We start from the raw sequence: 14,141 nt of genomic DNA, 5'->3' as shown, positions 1-14,141 counted from the left end.
TGACAGTTTAAAATGATTGTTGACAAAGGGCCTAAAATGGCAAAGCAATACAGAAAAACCAAAAAACCAAAATATATGTTCTTTGTCCTTGATCTAATACATAAGTTCTCAAACCAAGGCTACTTTGAAGCCCTAAAATGAATTTCTGTGAAACCCCTTTCTCATGAAGAAAACCAATAATTTCATGAAAGTTAGTCTTGGCAAGAGGAAAAAATAGACTATTCAGCTTTTTTTTAAATTTAAAAAACATCTCTCATGGGGTTTCAACTGCCTGCCATTAACTTACAAAATTGAAAATGAGATTTGACAGCACTCCTGTTTTGTTTGCACAAATCTGCACCCTCCAAGTTGCTCATGTCCCACAGTTTGAAAAACATTGGCCAAACTCTGTCAGAGTGATCACGGCCCTTAGTTAGGATTTATGGCCTTTATAACCTAAAGCTATAACTTCAAAAGCTATAACTACCAAGAGCCTTGGTAGTACAGTGGTTTAATGCACCCTGTTATTAACACAGCTGCCTGCAATTTCTGCAGGTTCGAATCTTACCAGGCTCAAGGTTGACTCAGCCTTCCATCCTTTCTAAGGTAGGTTAAATGAGGACCCAGTTTGTGGGGCAATAAGCTGACTTTGTATAAATACACAAAAGTATGAAAGCTATTGCTTAACGCATTGTAAGCCGCCCTGAGTCTCCGGAGAAGGGCGGCATATAAATCAAATTTAAAAAAAAGAAGAAGTGTGATTTTGATGTACAATATCAAATGTTAGAAGTACAAATAATAAAAAGATATCAGTACTTTACAAAATGGTCCAGGATGCTAAGGTAAGCAGCCTTTGTTCTACTGGTTCTCGATATACATATAGTCCTTAACTTACAACCATTTGTTTAGTGACCGTTTGAGTTACAGCAACACTAAAAAAAAAAAAAGCAATTTATGACTGGTCTTTTCACCAGTCAAAATTTGGGCCTTGGCAACCATCATGTATTCACAATGATTGTAGTGTTTGAGGATCATGTGATTACCATTTGTGGCCTTCCCAGCTGGCTTCCAACAAGGAAAGTCAATGGAGTAAGTCAGATATGCTTAACAACCAGGATTCCGTTAGCTGCAATGGTTTGCTTAACACAGGTTGCTTAGCAATGGAAATTCTGGTTCCAATTGTGGTTGTAATTGAGAACTACTTGTATCTAATTCAGTTCAAGTACTGAGGCCCACTCAGAGATCATTTAGAGCCAGGGCCTCTGAACTTTTCAACACCAAGGACCAATTCCACAGAGAGAGGGTTTTCTGTGGACCGGAAAGGGTGTGGCTTTGCATGCTGCCTGCATCCCATGGATGGGGCTTCGTTTGTTTGTGTGGCCTGGTTTCTGGCATGCTGTGGCCTGGTGCTGATCCACGGACCGGGGATTGGGGACCTCTCATTTAGGGTCCTCAAGGGATGCATGGTGGTGGGGAGGTATGCCGTGGCAGTCTGGGCATAATTCCACCTTTCAGTTTTTGGAGTACCATTGGTTTCACGATTTCTGGATATGAAGTTTCTCAGACAGAAAGCCACATAAATTTAAAATGCTTGTTGATTCTAACTCTGATGATTTCTAAGTCACACTAAGGAAATGTGCCTTTCAACAGAAAAGCCATTTCTCACCCTGTAGGCAGCCACGGAGGTTTAGAGGGATGAAAAGAAACAACATTACTGTCAATTAAATCCTGTCATTTAACAGCAACAACACCTTTTTCCACCTGACCAAAAAAAAAACCAAAAAAAAAAAAAAAAACCCCACCCCCAAACAAACACCTAACATTACTCTCAGGGCTTTCAAACTGGCTCAATTTAATGCACAAGATAATAAAATATTCCTTTTGTTCATCTTATTCTGTCTTATTGGAGAAAATAAGGATAGATCATATTGTCCTATGTTATTCCCTTTTAAAGGAGTCTTTATTCAACTCTTTATTATGCCCATTTTAATAAATATGTAGGTCAGTTGAGTTTATTTTTCTTTTGAAAGAACACTATCCAGATATACCAATATAAGCAATGTAATTGCAAGACAGTAGCTGATTAAAATTAATTTGTTTTGGAAGATGTTGAAGTAAATCAATAGTAGCCAGTATTAATATAATATTAATATACTATTAAGCCTGTCTGGATGCAGAAAATATGAATGTTGGATATTCTGCTTTTTTCTCTTCTTTTAGGTTTTATTCACTAGCTTTTAATATTAGTTTAGTAGTCCAAAATAAACAAATATTGAAGGATCATTCTAGTCCAGGTTTCGGGGGCGTATCCTCAGTTGGTCTCTTTAAATTATTATTTTTTTCTCATCAAGAATTCTATTGCACCCACTTGGGTATTTTTATCCTCTTTGAAAAACAGGGTTGCTTAGTAAGTAAGTTTGTTAGTCTTATGGCCTTAGCAAATGCCCGACCTTTCCTGCCTACAATAGCCACTTATCTTAACAGCCTTCCAATATGACCCACCATGCACAAACAAAGGGTGACCTCTATCCATCTTTTGCTGTCTAATGCTATAGGTACTTTTACAACAACCTGGGTAATACTTTTTGGTTGTGTACAAAAGAATAAACTTTCACCATTCAGAAAGAGCAAGTACCTGCAAATTATGACACTGTTCCAAAAGTGAGCTAGCAAATAGCAGAGTCCATTAGTTACAGATTTGATTAATTTGCCTTTCCTTGAGATTATAGTTCTACAAATGTGCACCAGGATTGTGTTAGCTAAAACCTGGCTTTCAATAATAATAATGATCAATCATTGTGTTTCAAAGACAGGATAGGATTAATTATAGGGTAGATATTGCATTATTATAATTCAAGCAAAAAGCTCCATTTGATCTATTTCTCATTCATAAGGCCAACAGCTGCAGAGGATCCATGCCACTTTCCTCTATTTTCAAAATGCCAACTGTTTTATGGCTGGCTGGGAAAGGTTCCTAACATGGACAGTTTGAGTGCTATTTATGGAATATTTGGGAGGAAATCTTGATATCCTTCCAAAGGTGGGTCAATTCCTTAAAAGGAAAATGTGGCAGCTCATTTTCAAAATGAAAAAAGATTCTATCTCACAGGCAAGAAGGCCTATTCCAAGCGTGGCAGAAACTCATCAGTGAGAAAGTGGCAGGAAGAGAAATATAACATCTCTTTTTTGAAGGCAATCAGAAATCAGTGCAAATATATGGGAGCACAGCTGTGCAATGTCACATCAAATTACTTTCCATCTTGCCTAGCGTAGGCTCCTCTGTGCTGGCAGTGATTACACTTGCATCGTTCTACATTAAAATAGAAAATTACGTGGAAATAGAAGAGATCAGAGGTCAGAGATGTAGCCTACCAATATCTCTTTAGAGGCCTTTAGAGGGAAGGCCTTTCTTTGCCCTTTTTGGGGAAAAGGATCTGGGGATGAATTTAAGAGACAGAATGATTGTCTCAAGGCTTGTAAAAGGTCAAGGCACCCATTTAATCACCAGTTTAAACTCCCCAAACTTTTCAAAAGCTGACTTTGGTTTGGATTTAGAGTTTTTCCCTCCCTTATGCCCACAGCCAATGTCCATTTCTGTGTTTGGTCTCTGACCATCTATATAGGAGGAGATTGATATTTATTTATTTATTTATTTATTTATTTATTTATTTATTTATTTATTTATTTATTTATTTATTTATTTATTTATTTATTGTGTTTACTGCCCATTTACCATTTACAAAGTGACTCTATAGATTGGTTCTATAATGGGAGCATCCAATGAAACATACAACTTTTAAAGCCGGGTATATCTCCTAACATGAGCCAGGAGTTACAATTGTTTTTTTTTTTTTTTTTTGTTGGGAACTTCTAAGATGATATTGCCAAAGTTTCTTGACTTAATGTATGTAGGATTATATCTGGGTCTGTATGTGTATGAGATAGATAGATAGATAGATAGATAGATAGATAGATAGATAGATAGATAGATAAATAGATAGATAGATAGATAGATAAATAGACAGACAGACAGACAGACAGACAGACAGACAGACAGACAGACAGACAATCCCAAAAGTGCTTTTTCAATTGGACTTTCTTTGCTTTTCCTTGAAGGAACAAGATTCAGCAGTCTGTCTACATTTTAAAGACAAAGGCCACTCTTTTGAAGACAGCAAAGTCCACATTCTGGACAAACTTTAAAATTGAACAGACCTCTTTCAACACGGGGTGGGGGGGAGATGACACCACCTATCTCCTGTTTAAAATATAGCCCTTTCAACACTTCCAAGAAAAGTCCACACCCATTTGCATATCCATATTCAAGTGACCCTGAGGGCGCAGATAAATCTCCAAGTGGCCTCAATGACTCTCAGAGAGAGTGCTAACAACCAGATGACTTCAAAAAATATAAATCCTTCCATTCTCCACTATTCAGTCAGAACTGAAGAAGCTTCTTGAGTGAGAAGCAAACCATCTTCAAGAAAAACGAAGGAAGTCCCAATTGCCTTTGAAAAAGCACTTATGGGGCAACCATGACCTGGATGACTGAGAATCTCCATATATATAAATAATGTATGTGTGTGGGAGGATCGCTTTCTCTCCTTCTCTACTACAGGTAGTGCTTGACTTACGACTGGTTGCTTAGCGATCATTTGAAGTTATGACAGACTCCCCCAAAGCTCCTTATGACCTGGTTTCAAAGTTATGGCAGCTGCCAGCACCCCTGCATTCATTAACCCTAATGACCAACCACAGGAATGTTACAGCACCCACCCACCCATCCATCTCACCCCTGTGGGTCCCTTCAGTCACTCATCCATCCAAGGGAGATCAGGCCAGTTGTAGCTGGTGTGAATCAGCTGGCTTTTGCAAGCCTTCAGCTGTCTTCCCACCCAGGGAAGCTGGTCTGATCTCCCCTTGCTTGCTGCAGTTTGTGAACTCTGGATGGACTGATCTCCCCTTGCTCATTCGGTAGGAAACTTAAAGACTGTGGGGACTCCAAGGGGTGGCCCGAGACAGGCAACCTTAGGCCTCTGTAACCTCCTAGGACCTCCCCCACCTTTAAGATATTCTATGCTCCATTTCATGACCCTCATGTTTGTTTAATGGATGCACCAGGAAGAACAGGGGGATGGGGTCATTTAGCGAGGCTATTTCACTTAACTACCATTGCAACATGTGACTGTAATGAGCAGGCTCTCTTACAATCATAGCTGTGCTATATTTTGTTGTTACTATATTTTGTTGTTACAGTAAGTACATGTTGTTACTTACTGGTGCATCACCAGTAAGTTTTAAACAATGTCAAAATGTGTTACTATCAAAATTGTGATTTCTCAAAGCAAATGCAATACACTGTTTTTGGTTTTTAAAAACAAAATTATTTCCCCAAATAAGTTTGCTCATCTTCTAGTTTGACCTACCAGAAACTCAACTACCTTTATCCTGTCCTCTTTTAATTGCTACACTTTCAGGAATTGCCCTTTTCTCTTCACTTTTTCTCTTCTATTTGTTCATAGTTCTTTCATATCTTTCCTCTCTTTCCTCTCATTTATAATATATACTTTTGTGCGTGATAAGATTTTTTTTTTTATTATATTAAATAAGATACTAGCTTTCCATGAAAAATTGCCAGGGATTAGGGTAAATTATAAATAATGGTATTGCTCCTTTTCATTTTAAAATGAACTGCATTTGATTGGAAGCAGGAGCAACAAAATTATTCATAGGCCGGGTTTTCTCTCTTGCAAAATTAGTCTGTGAAGAAAAGATAAGAGATGCTGATAGGAACAGAAATGATAGCCTGGATTTTATGACACCTTTACTAGGCTGCACTGATTTAGCTTCTATAACATGCAGTTTATTATTTATTCTTAATAATTAACCATTGTGTTTTCTGGAGAAGTAAATGATTCAATGTGTGCAACTGCTTTTTCAGGAAAACAATTTCTACTATTTGTCTGCCTGTTCTACCTATTTATCTTCAAACCAATTATTGACTCTGTTTCTCTCCAGCTAGAAAAAATTTTTGTTTCTGTGGCTTTGCATTGTATGCCATCTACCTACCCAATCTTGATCTGCTTTTTATTTACTTACAAAAAATCCTACGCTAATTCTAAAGTAAAGAGTTTCAGTCTATATTTTCCTGTAACTGCCACTGTTGGCAACAAAATAATGTTTGCAAGACATTAAACAGATTTGCAAAAGTGATTATATTATATTAGTGCTGGAGAACTGAAAGCATTGCGGCGAGACTGGCTGGAAAATAGCGCGCTCCAATGAGCCATGTGAAAATCCAGCCAGACAAACCGCTGTTGGGTGGTCTTCGGACTGGAACCGTCTTGTAGGGACTGTGACAAAGGAGAGGCACCTTGGATGACCAAGAGAAACAGGCAAGTTCCTTGAAGGGTCAGAGGCAAGCTCTTCGGACTGGCAGTGCGGGTGGCGGCCATTAGGACTGCTCTGAAGCTGGGACAACTGGACTAAGATTTGTGCAGGAGCGGTGCTTGAATGGAGTACTGATACCGGGTGAGTGATTGGCCAATTTACAGGTAAAAGGAACTTTAAAAAAAAATCTTAAAAGTGGTCCCAGCGTAAAATAAGCAGCTAATTGTCAGTTGGGAATTTTAATGGAGGGAGAAGAACAAAGAGGAAATTAAAGTACTAAAGCCCAAAAAGAAAAATTTCTATCTGGATTTAAAATTGAACTTGGAGAAATTAAAAATAGTATAAGAAAAAGAAACCCAAGGGAAAGCATTTGTTAATGAATATTTCAACTATTCAACTATTTTTGAAGTTTTGATACTGGAAGGAAGAACAAAGAGGAAACTAAAAATTTAAATATAAGAAAGGAAACTTTATAATTGGATTTAAAATTGAATTTGGAGAAACTTAAAACAGTAAAAAGAAAAGAAACCAAAGAGAAAGTATTTTTAATGTGGATTTAAAAGGGTTTTTTTTTTTTGGACAAATGTGATACTTTGTTGCTTTGGGAATTGTGGATTGGAGAGAAACATCTGTTGGTGGAAAGAAAGTACTACAACTACAACGATTGCTTTGAAAATTGAAACTTTAATGATCTTGATGATCGTGAGAGAATTTAAGCAGTATTTGTTTCTTTTGGAACTGTTGGGTCTCGACTTTGAAAGGAGGTGTAAAGCAACAAAACTTTAAATTGGAGTGGACTAGAAAAATACTTGAACTGAATATTATTTGGAATTAAAAATTTCTTTTTGAAAAGACAACGTGGAACATGGGGAGTATGAGGAATTAATAGAGATGCTTTAAAATATGTGTGAAGCAATTAGGGGTAATAAAAAAGCAGAAGCCTGGCTAGAAGAAAATTTTAAAAAGGATAATGAAAATAAAGATGAACAGCAAGAATGCATGGTTGAAGAAAAAAAATATTGAAGATGAAAAGTTAAATGATTACATTGGGATTAACAATGGGGAAAAAAGAAGGGACAGGAGGAAATATTTTCTAAAAAAGAAGCAAGCAAAGGGGAGAAAAGGAAAAGGAAAGAGATTAGGTAAAAAAAAGCTAAATGATTGTATTGGGATTAACAGTGAAAAAGAGAGAATGGAGAGGGGGAAATATTTTCCAAAAAAGAAACAATCAAAGGGAAGAGAAAGAAATGGGAATAGACTAGATAAAAACTTGGGGCAAATTATGCGAGTAATAGACTCAAAAGTAAGAGAAAGGATTCAGGTGAAAAGATATAATAAATATAAAAAGAAAAAGAAAAAAAAAGAAGACAAGAGAATGGGATAAAGGGAGAAAAACATTAAGAAGTGGGAATTCTGGAGGGACCAAGAGAAAATGGTTAAAGGGGAAGAATAGAGGAAAGGAGGAAGGGAAATAAGGTATATATTTATAGATTTAAGAAAATTGCATTAACATCAGTAATTGTGAATGTAATAAATAAAAATGATGATATATATTGTGTATGGAAACTGAAATTAAGAGATAAACATGAAAAGTAAAAAAGTGTGATTTCAATGTAAAAATAGAATAAGATGAAGTACATTGTTTATAGTAAAAATGTGATGTAAAAAATAAAAATGATGATGTATATTGTTTAGTAAAAAACAAACAGTTAACGAAATATGAAGTGATAATTTGGTCCATTTATGAAAGAATAGAAATTAAATGAAGTGTTGTAAGTAACGAAATAAAATAATTAATTAATGTTACAATAAGAAATCAGGAATTAAGGATGGGAAGTGATATTGTTTAAGTTAAAGGGTTTCAATATAAAAATTGAATAGGATGAAGTATGTTGTTTATACAAATGGAGAAATAAAATAATTAATTGAAGTAATGTTAAGAATTGGGATGTGAAGGGAAGATGGTAATATTGTTTATACACTGTATTAAGAAGAGATTAAGATAAAATAAAAAAGTAGAGAAAAAAGAATATTATGGCAGAAATTGAAATATGTAAATTGTATTTGGAAAAACCAAAAAAGAAGATTGGAATAGATTATAAAATATATATAATTATGTTATACGTTGTATAAGATCAGACCCAGTCAATACTCTGTTCATAAAATATGTATGTAAAAGGAAATTTTTTTAATAAAACTTGTTTTTTTTAAAAAAATATTAGTGCTGAATATGAGAATTAAACCCTCTCCAACCATAAGATAATACACATCATTTGCCTTTTTACCTAGTACAGCATTCAAAGGTACCCCCTGGTTTTGCTAATATAAAGAATGTAATGATGTATTTTGGTCTCATAAGTTATATAGGAGACAAATGGCTTTTGTGATGTCAAAGTTAGGTTGGAGGACAGACACTATCTTTTACCTCAAAATGCTAAATATAACCTGTCACATCATCTGTCATACTTGTTGCATTCATTTTAAGGCTAATTATGAACTTTATATCTTATCTTAAAAATAACATTGTTATCAAAAATACCTGATCCAATATCTGTATTGTTCATTACTGCTAAGGAATTAAAAAAATCTCCTTTTGTGCATGAGCCAACATAACACTATATGAGTAGTACAATTACACGAATTGCTAAGAATATTGTTTGGCTTGTGTTTTGATAATAAACCATCAAAAATTTACATTTGTTACCTTAAGTGAGTCAAAAGAACTTCAAAAAGGGAGGGGTGAAACTAAGACTGATTCATCTAGTAAATGAAGAGATTTGAATTAATTGTTTTTAAAGGCTGTCTGAATTCTTGTGTGCTCAGCTGCAATTTCTGATCTTGTTTTCAATTCATTTTGGCTTGTAGGCTCCTCAGCTGTTTAGTAAGCATATTGACAATTCTCCCTCAGTGAGCATTGGTTTATCTACTAGCTTTCTTGAAAATGCATCAATATTGCATTTGTTTCAATTGTCTTTTGAAATCTGGTAGACTTTCTGATTCAATATGTCAAACAAATGCTAATGTTGAGGAACAGATCACCTGGCATTTCTAGGGAGGTGGCTAGGGAGTTTTATATCCCTGGCTGGGTGACTACTTTCATCCACACTGGATACACTGTTCACCACACACCCAGGACCCCCTTGTTTATTTCAGTCAGCCCAGCTCAAGTGACCACTTTTACTGGTTTGATACACTCAGGATTTGTAAGGACAACTAACTTCATAGAACTCAGTGGAATTGCTCCACACTGAGCTAAAAACTTTTTGTTCAGCCTTTTGTTTCATTGGAAGTTCAATGGGAGGAGACCCGGGGGGGGGGTTTCCAAAATTTTAGCAAAGGGTTCTCTGCCTGGTTGCTGGGTGGGTGTGGCCATGGTGGGCATGGCTTAGTCGGCCTCCTGCATCACAGCAGGGGGGATGTTTTTGCCCTCCCCAGGCCTGGGGGCTTTCCTCGAGCCTCTGGGAGGGTGAAAACAGCCTCCCCAGGCTCTGGAGGCCCTCTGGAGGCCAGAAACAGGCCTTCCCAAACTTCCGGTAGGCCCATTTTTCACCCTCCCCGAGCGCACCCTGCACTTACCTGCATCCAAAACAGGCTGCGTGGGGACTCTTGGGAGGGACCTGGTGGGGTGGGCAGGCCCAGCCAGGAGTGGTATTTGGGAGTTCTCTGAACTACACAGAATCTTAGCTAGAGGTTCTCCCGAACCCCTGTGAACCCCCAGCAGCCCACCCCTGGAGGAGACAGGAAGAGAATAAACTGATTGGGTGGTTTGAAGCAGACAGAGTGCACATTGATTGGTTGGGTTCTCAAGGTTCAATTGTTGGCTATCTTGGGCTGAGCAATAGGTTGGCAGTGCACTTTGCAAGTCTTAAACCTGTACATCACAGATCTGTGGATGGTGATAAGGATGTGAATTCCCATAGCACCTTGGGAATAAATTGCAGATGAAATGATTTGTGGTCCAACAGCATGTTTCATTCTATCTAGCTGGAAATTATTATCACAAAAAGCGAAGAAAAAGGAAAAGTCCCCTCAGTTTCATGAAGAGGTTAAAATAATTATATAATATTGATCTTTCTCTGAACAAAGTCAGGAAAACATCCTTCCTAAAGCCTTCATAGAAAAAAAAACACCCTCTTGCTGCCAGTGTACCCCATAGGGAGCTATTACACAGTATTCTGTTAAAAAATATTGAAAGTTTTAAACAGTAACCTTGATGAGAAATAAGGAAAGATCAGGAATAAAATCTCAGCTCTGGAACCCACCATAATGATCTGTCCCCGTCCACACACACACACACACACACACACAGCCAGCCGAGGGTTAAGGAAGCACTTGGAACACACCCAGCTCTTTATCTCCAACTTTGCAGTGATATACACGCCATCTGCCAAGTGCTTTTATTTCCACAGAAAAACAGAAAGATAAATACTCAGCTTCCAAACGTCCAACAACAATAAATATTCCTCCCAGCAGTTCCGAACGAGGCTTTAGTGACTATCCAAGGTTAGTTTTGTTTGTCACAAGGATCACTGGCCACCACCCTCTATTATATAGTCTCTGGGGTGTGGTCCAGTGACTCAGTTCTAATCCCTAGCATGCCTCCTGAGCTGCTGCAATCGTTTATCACGCCTTCGGAGGCATGCGTCCAGGAATGATGTTTCTCCTCCGCTCTCATCCGAGCCACCTGTCTCCCTGCTAATCTCCTCTCCCTCGGCCGGCACCTGAGACAGTGCCAGAGGGGAGGGGCCTGGAGAGGGAGGCCTGGCTGACTCCTCTTCCTCATGCTCGGAGCTTTCTTCCTCCGATGGGACAGGCTCAGAGGGCGGGGCCACAACACATAAAGAACCAATCATTCACACAGGTATCTTGTCAGACCTCCTCAGGCGAAGATGCAGTTTGCTTCTTTAAAGATAAAAATCTAAGCAATTGCAGGAAACTCATCTTACAATATTTGTGTTGTGGCCCGCCAGTGGCTAGCGTAGCTGGTGGCAGACTCAGACAGTGAGGAGATTGGGGAGGAACATGGGCCAGTCCTGGAGTCTGGGAAAGGCTCTGATAAGTGCTCTGTGTCGGAAGCAGAGATGGGGCCAGGGCCATCTGACAGTTGTCAGCTGCCTTCAGAGTCGGACATCAGTGGGGCAAAAGAACAGCTGGATCCTGTTCCCATGTGTGCGTGTGCAGAGCTGCCAGTAGAAGGGAACAGCTAAAGAACAAGGGTTGACTCAGGAGGAAAGCCACAGGTGGATGGTGAATGGCCCCTCCCATAGGGAATGAAGAGGAGCAAAAAAGAAGTGGAGTTTGCAGGAGACAATTAGTTCACTTAATTGTTTCGTGATTCTCAGAGACTTCTTGCCAAGTTTTGAAGATATTGGCCTGGCAGTTCTCCAAGCCAGATAAGGTCTGTGACTGTAAATTCTCCCTTGAAAGACTTTGCTGATGTGAATGAGAGGAATTCACAGTAACTTAATAAAAAGAGTTTTTTGTCAAGACAAAGAGTCTGCTTCATGCTCTTGGGAAGCCTAGGTCAGAGCAATTTGTGACTATATTAAGACATATGGAAAAGCCTGTTCTTACCAAATTAATTCACCGGATTCCCATATATCGCACTGTGCCATAGTGAAATTTATTTTGTCTTTATGTGTTATGTTAACACAGCCTGTAGTGTTCATGAAAGATAATTTAGGATTAGTATGTCAAAATTCAGACAAATGTGACTTATTAAATGGTTGAAGATATCATGGTTTACAATGATGCACAAATTCAATTAACATGCATTTGGACAGTAAGCCAACATCTTTGAGGCTTCATGTTTGGAATAAGAGAGAAACCTACCAAAGATATTATCATAGATAATGTTAATGCCTCTAGGATAATACAGTGACTTTTCCCTACCATCTATGAGAAGTAAAACTTTCATCATAACACAAAATATTACACCAATCTATAATGATCATTCTCTCAACAGGATTAAGACAGTTCTGAGATGAATCATGGGATTTAATATCAATCAATATTGAGTATGCATAATGGGGAAATGCTGATGGCCATTGGAGAAGAAAAAAAAATGAAAAAATGGAATTGATCTGTGGAATAATTTGGAATGTTCGGGAGGAAACGAATGTATAGCAACATTTTGTTACAGGTTCTTGTTGTCCTCCACTTTTGTTTCATTGGAAGTTCAGTGGGAGGAGACAGAAACTGATAATGACAAATAATTATCCATGGACTAAAAAATTAATAAATGTGTTAGGAAACATGGAAGGTGTCAAGTTGCCAGAAGGTAAACCTGTGTGCTAAGAATAATACATTTTCCCCAAGATTTCATAATTGGCACATATAAAGTAAGAGATATTAAAAACCAATAAGTTATTGACATTCCAAAAATTCAGATAGCAAAAACTGCTCAAATGTAAAATTTTAACAGTATCACAGAAAGAATTGAAAAATATAGCCTGTCAATTGCTATAAGTATCAGTGATCGGCATATAAGATATGACTGCAAAGAGAGGCTTGATATTATGAAACTGCATCTATTTCTGCATTCTTCAAAGTGCCCTTCGTATTTGGGGACCTATAACTCCATGTGTTTCCAATCAATGTGGCCATAGCCCAGCTATGATTTAACACGTCTAAAAGCACCAAGCTATAGAAGGATATTTTATTAAGTTTTAAATCTATTCTAAATTGAGGCTAGCTGAGTGAAAAATAAGGATATGATGGTGCTTGATGGAAATTCAATCTTGATTACCATAATGAAAATGTATAGAAGCAAACTCAGAATTTTTATTAGGGACAAAATGTAATGATCATCTTAATAGCATGTTGTGTAAAAAGCAAAGTTTCCATATTTTAAATATAGTGGTAGTGGAATGTTTTAATAGCTCTTTAATTTTTGACAGGTTAACTTTAAAAATGAAAAATCCATTACAAAAACACCGAAAATTGACAAGAAAGGAATTCCATAAAAAGATCAACACAATTTTTTTTAAAAAAACACTAATATTATATTAAAACCAATGTCAATGTGTGGTATGAGTATTATAATTACTTAAATTCTGTTCAGAATTCTAGCCCAGAAAGTCAAAATGAGTGATGTTTTTAATTTCAGTCTTCAGAATGTGAAGTTATTTTTCCCCCCCGCTGATGGGCATACCCTTGGTATGTCTTTGCATTGTTTTCTATTGGCCCAGATGAAATAAAAACTGCGATGAGGAACTCTTTGATCCTAAAAATTGAATTTGATGAGATTAATTCCTTAAACTTAAGAGCCTTGGTAGGCTTAGGTAATTCCTTAAAATAAGAGCCTTGGTAGTAAAGGGGTTTAAGGCACCCTGTTATTAAGCTGGTTATTAAGACCAGCTGCCTGCAATTACTGCAGGGTTCGAATCTCGCCAAGGCTCAAGGTTGACTCAGCCTTCCATCCTTTCTAAGGTACAGGGCCGGATTTAGATGAAAAGAGGCCCTAGGCTATTGCACTTATGAGGCCCTTTCACCTCCCATTTTTAAGTTTGTAAATTACATTTTTATGTTTGTTTATTAGTCATATGCGTAGAATTTCTCCTTATTTTCGGTTCAGTGTTTTAGTGTTCACTGTTTTTAGAATAGTGTAATTTTAATTTTGCTAACAATTTGAATGTAGGCCCCTCTTGATCTTGAGGCCCTAGGCTGAAGCCTAGTTAGCCTATAGGAAAATCCGGCCCTGCTAAGGTAGGTAAATTGAGGACCCAGTTGTGGGGGCAATAAGCTGACTTTGTATAAATATTCAAAAGGAT

This window comes from Pituophis catenifer, unplaced genomic scaffold, assembly GCF_029215685.1.
Source record: "Pituophis catenifer annectens isolate HBS135680 unplaced genomic scaffold, rPitCat1.0.hap2 SCAF_8, whole genome shotgun sequence".
Lineage (NCBI taxonomy): Eukaryota > Metazoa > Chordata > Lepidosauria > Squamata > Colubridae > Pituophis > Pituophis catenifer.
This window is presented reverse-complemented; position numbering follows the sequence as displayed.